The sequence below is a fragment of the Miniopterus natalensis genome, chromosome X (genome assembly GCF_054644295.1).
Source record: "Miniopterus natalensis isolate mMinNat1 chromosome X, mMinNat1.hap1, whole genome shotgun sequence".
Taxonomy (NCBI): domain Eukaryota; kingdom Metazoa; phylum Chordata; class Mammalia; order Chiroptera; family Miniopteridae; genus Miniopterus; species Miniopterus natalensis.
The window spans coordinates 31,057,878-31,063,877 of record NC_142103.1 but is presented as its reverse complement, the minus strand read 5'-3'; the positions used below and the strand labels follow the sequence as shown (position 1 = coordinate 31,063,877).

The 6,000-nt window shown below is 39.7% G+C and overlaps 1 pseudogene; it reads right to left on the bottom strand.

Moving 5' to 3' along the window:
- Positions 1–327: 327 nt before the first annotated feature.
- Positions 328–4,860, bottom strand: LOC107524003 (ATP synthase peripheral stalk subunit OSCP, mitochondrial pseudogene; annotated as a pseudogene).
- Between the last annotated feature and the right edge of the window lie 1,140 nt (positions 4,861–6,000).

The following is a 6,000-nucleotide window of genomic DNA, read 5'->3' as shown; positions in this document are numbered from 1 at the left end:
TTACCTCCCAGACCTGATTTACCCTGGTACTAAAATGTATGTTTATTCCAAATGGACAAATTAAGGAGTGCTGGTTTTAGGAAAAGGCTGCAAATGATTTCTTTGAGGATCAGAGGGGAATATTTCCAAATGCACCTTTATTTCTAGAGTAAGCTGGTATTTCAGGGCTGCCATCTTGATCTCACTTGAATGGAAGGTGTGGAAGTCTATTGTACTTCATTGTAGCCCTTGATTTTTTTTGATTTTTTTTCTTTCCTTTCTGTTCAGGAAGCATTTTCCTGTTGCTCCAAGTTTAAGAATTTTCACTGACAGAAAAAATCAACACTTTCAGAAAACCTCCTGCATAACCTTGCTCAGCTTCTGAATCTTGGTTTTTGCAGGCATATCAACATGTTTCTCCCCAATACAGACAATCATTCCACCCATGATTGACAGGCCAACCTTAACTTCCAATTTCAACATTTGGCTTTTACTTAGGAAGCTGTTCAGGACCATTTTTAATTCAGAAAGAGTGGCTTCATCTAAAGGAGATGCAGTGGTCACTGTGCATGGGATTTCTCCACGGTGGACAGTCATCATGGTAGAAAAGGCAGAAATGATGCTGGGAGTACTAGTCAAGTGACCATTTTCAGCAAACAAATCGATCAGGTTGGAAAGGAGGGGAGAAGACCTCTCTTTTGTGGTCCTGTCATTTAGGCTTTCCACTTTAATGGAATACTTTGCAAAGAGATTCATAATCAAAGCAGCCAATTTAGGGTCCTTTGAGATTTGTGCTACTCTCAACAGTTCCTTTTCTACTAGCTCCAGTTTGTTCTGTTTAGATGCAGCAGAATAAAGAGAGGTGGCCAAGTGACCTTCGATACCATATACCTGAGCAGGTGGCCGCACGAGCTCGGCAAACGGCCTGGCCACAGATGTGCTGAAGCATCGCACCTCTGGGAGAGCCCACTGCTGGGGACACTGCTGGGGAGGCTGCCTCCTCCCGGCAGCTGTCGGTCAAACCCATGTTGGGAGAGAGTGACCCATGATTTTCGCAGTCATATCACATTTATAAAAGCAGCTTGGAAGATGGTCTGCTTATTTATAGAGCTCAGTAATCTTGGCTTTTTCAACTATAGCTCCTATCATAGTGTCTGGGATAGAGTAGAAGATCAATGAATGTTCATTTTATTGATCAAGCAATCCATCAATATAAAAAAATACTGGGATTTACAAAACACAGGATGAATTTGAGGAATGGTCACACCTAGAGAAGAATTCTACAGGTAAAGCACATCTGTGAAATAGAGCTGCTAATGAAAGGCACTTAGAACAATACTTGAGGCATATAAGCATGACATTGATATCAATTATTATTAAGATGATGCATAAATATCTCAATCTAAACTCTTGTATTAACTGGAGTCTAATCAGGAAGGTAGAAACAACTCTGAGTACTTAAAACACAGGACATTTGCCTGGCCCAGCGTGGCTCAGCGGTTGAGAGTGGATCCAGGTGATCCGGGCTCGATCCCCAGTTGGGGGCGTGCAGGAGGCAGCGGATCAGTGACTCTCTCATCATTGATATTTCTCTCTCTCTCTCCTTTCCTCCCTCTGAAATCAATATATATTTAAAAAATAAATAAATAAGAAAACATAAATAAAACACAGGACATTTAATGCAGAAAAGAGTTACATAGGTGATGGAAGGTCTCTGAGAGGACAGAAGGGAATGGTGAAGCAATTGAGAGATTAGCAAAAGCAGGAATTTGCTGCAGTACTGGAGCATAAGGCCAAAGGAAGGAGCAGATGCAACCAGAATCAGAATTCAGGGTTCGTGGTCACTGAGAGGTACCTGGAACTGTGGCAGATTTCTATAAACAGAGTTGGAGCCATGGACACTAAGGAGGAGGGAACAAATATTTTGGCTTCACTTTCCTGTCCTCCAATATCTTACCAGTGGCTTCCACTGCTCAAGCTCATGCAGATGCCAGCTGACAAAAGAATCTTAGAAATGTTGCCTGTAGGGGGCCAGCCCCTGGTGATACAGAGCAGAGCAGGAAAGTGCAAGGAATGAATTTGAGAGCCAAGGGACCAAGCACTTGCACAATCCCACATTGGTTGTTCCATTGAATGATTGCATTACCAGTCGTCTCTCTCACTAGAGTATAAATATCTTTGACAACAGAGCCGGGGTATCATACTTTTTTGTATTTCTGACCCCCTTCCCCTGTCAGTACTGTGCTTGTATATAATAGGTGTTCATTTGTAAGGCCTGGTAGAAATTTTTCACATAGATCTGAATCTCTTGACTTCTAGTACAATTACATTTTCCCTTATGTAAACAGAGGATATGAATCAATTATGTCTGCCTTTCTTATGTAAGACATGGCTTTTTACTAAGATGCAGAGATGACTGCATGGTAATAACTGTATATCTGCACTGATTAAAACCGAGCAAGATATGCAAACTGGCTGCCTGAAGCCCTTTGCTTAGAAATCCCACTTATTTCAACTTGAACTCCCCAATTTACTCCAGGAAAAAAAAAAAAAAAAGGCTTCTTTACTTCTGAAATAAAGCAAACGAATGTCATAATTGATATGTTAAGGGTAGAAGTTCAATGCCATGGCTTTCCTACTTATTTTACAATCAACGGTAAAAAATTTATTTTATATACTGACCCAGCACACAGACATACACACAACTGAAACAGAAGTTTGAAAATGTACAACGTACTCTATTCCAAATTTGTTTTTAAATGCTAATCAAACTTGTTAAATTGATTTCAGAACTCACCCATGGATTGCAATCCATAATTTGCAAAGCACTAGTCTAATAGGATTATATCCTTGACAAAGATTGGAAGTACATGGCATCATAGGTCCCCAGCCTCTTCCTTGGTAGAGGTAATAAAAGGGTCAGAACTCCCTCCATCTCCAAAAGGAGCCTGAAGACCCAGGGTCAGGGCAGCACCTGCCCCCCCCCCCCCCGGCATTTACCCCAAACTCCAGCTCTATGCAATTCGGACAAGTTAAGATTCCGTCCTTAGGCAGAGGGAGGAAAACACTGAAAATAACACTTAATTATGTTTGAGACATTAGATTTCTTAGGGTCTAAATCGCTTTAACCAGTCTCTGTGGGTCCTCACATTTTCTCTTTGTGATTAACACAACAAAGCACAGTTTGGCCCAGAATGGGGAAGCATTCTTTATTCTGTCAGGTCCTGAAACAAAAAGTAAAGGGACTAACTAGAAGTCGGAAGGGCAAATGAGCTCAGTGCAAGCTGGCAGCATATTATTATTGAAAATCAACAAGGCTTCTATTATGGTAAAATTAGGAATTCGTCCTTTGTGAATATCACCTCAGAGTTTCCCAGTGCTTCAAAAATCCCATTTTTAAGAAGTTCTGTTTTCTCACAAACTTCAGGATTCCTATCAAGCTGTCTGAAAACAAAATATTTGTGTTCCTTAAACACAGCTGGCAGATTTGAGAGTGTTACACACAATTGGCCGTATGTCAAACAATACATAGAGCATAATGCATCATATATGGCTTTAAAATAGGATACTTAATTAAATGAAGAATCTAGCAATATTCAGGGATATGAATGTAAATGCATAATCTTTTGGAAACCACATCATGACTTCTTGGGTAAATTTTGTAATAATTTAAAATATATAAATATATCTTTATTGTTTTCGGAGAGAGGAAGGGAGAGGGAGAGAGATAGAAACATCAATGATGAGAGTCATCGATCTGCCACTCCCCACACGCCCCCAACCAGGGACCGAGCCCACAACCCGGGCATGTGCCCCGACGGGGAATCAAACCTCGATCTCCTGGATCCTAGGTCAATGCTCAACCACCAAGCCAGGCCCGGCTGGGCTGTAATGAATTTTTAATGCTGGAGCACAATGATCTCCTTATTGCCACCCCAGTCCACATAATAAATACAGTCATTCTAACCACAGTGTTGGGATGATATACAATTCATAGTAGACAAATTCATCCCATAGACACATGCTCACTACTTCAGCCACCTTTACCTGAGTATAAAATTTGACATACTGTCTTTCAAGACAAAGTCAACTCCTGAAATAGTTATGCTTATGCAAAGAATGGGCAGAGGGCATGTAGATAATCTTAAAAAATCATTTATTTCTGTCTTTGTGATACAATTAAAAGATACCTGAAAAAGAAAATGCATAGCCGTGGCTAGCAGCACTGCATAGCTTAGGGGTCTGGAGTTTGGTTCTAATTCTGGCTCTGTTTAATCATGAACCTTTTGGAAGTTACTTAACTTCTCTGATCCTCATTTTCCTCATCAGTAAAGTGGGGCTAATAATAGACTATAAATCACAGAGCTGTTGCAAAGATTAAGTGAGATTTTATTTGGAACAGGGCATAATTTAGTGCCTGGAATGAGGAAAGCTCTCAATAGATAGTGTCAACAGTAATAAAAATATGTGCTGCAATTGAAATGGTGATCATGATTTCATTTCTCCAAGCTCAGCTTCGAGCCTTTTGTCCCATCACATGACTGTTGGTAGCCTGAGATTCTGCATCTAGATGAACCAATGACATAAGATGAAGAATCAAGTGCATGCTCATATTTATATAGGATCGAGATGCTGCTGTTTCGTTCATAGAGATTCATCCTGCAAATCTCACCTGCACCGCATAACCAGTCCCATTTTTGAGAGTAGCTTCATGGTGCAGCTGAATGACAAAGAAATAATACATCCACTCTATTTATCCTTTCTTGACAGGCTCAGTTATCCAGTGCCACTCTCTGTGTACCCTGTCACATCAGGAGCCATAGAACAGGAGTGCGCAGCTCCTATGGGGAAGGCCCAGTGGCGATAGTGCTGAAGTGCCATATGCGAACATGATATGAAATCAAACTTGGGCAGAACAAAACAAACTGTGATTGTCACCTCACGCAGTGCGGTAAATGAAAACACCATTAAAATCTATGAATTAGTCCCCAAACTCTCACACCATGCAGATTAGATGCATTTCCTTACTGAGAGAGCAGAATCCAAGTTTGGTGACCCAAACACAGAAGTGTGCTCAACATTAGAGGGAATGGCATCCGAGTAACAGTTCCCCAGATGTGGAAAGCTAAATGATAAATCTGCTACTCTACGTGCTTCTACATTTGAGCAAATGGAAATAACCTGGAAGCGGCGACAAAGCATCTTATCTGCAAATCGCTTACAGTAGTTTTGAGAACAGAGAAACGTTCCTGTATTTTGACAATGAAAAGTCTCTACCACACACTGAGCTGTCACAGGACATTCTATCTCTGTCATGTGTACACAGTTATCTGAGGGCAATGTTGGAGCCACATGAGTTCCTCACATTTCCCTTGCATTGTAGTACTTCTTGATATGGAATGAATCTTGCTGTTACTTATTGCAAAGCTCCTTTGCTCTGAGTAAATAGAAGGTCATTTCAAGGGACTAAACGTTATATTTTTAGCTGCTTTCACAGTATCTTGAGTTTGGGCATAACTTAAACCTTGCTATGAATGAAAACAGTTTATATTTTCTACATTAGTATCCAAAGCACAGTTTTCTATATGTTCAATGGCTGGCAAGTAAATAGGAAATGAAAAGGTTTAGCAAAATAGATTCATGGTGAAAATAATTATTCCTGAAGAAAAAAAAATTACTCAATAGCGTCTCTAAAATAGACGTCAACACTTATGGAAAAAACGATTCTGTTGTGATGATAAACAACAAATTGTTTGGTAATTTATTAAGTGGTAAATTCTACCACATAAATTTAATGTCAGTCATTTTCTGCTTATTAAATATTTGTATAATTTCTTTTCATATTTTAATATTTGTTTTATAATCAGCAAGGTATTATTCTTATACAATATATAAGTAGACCAAATATAATTTTTTAAAAATGAGGATAATTATCACGTCCCAGTTCACATTAATTTTGCAAAGTAATTTTCTTCCCGTGGTTCTAAAAAACACTCATGGCCCGCTATCCTCTCAATCTCA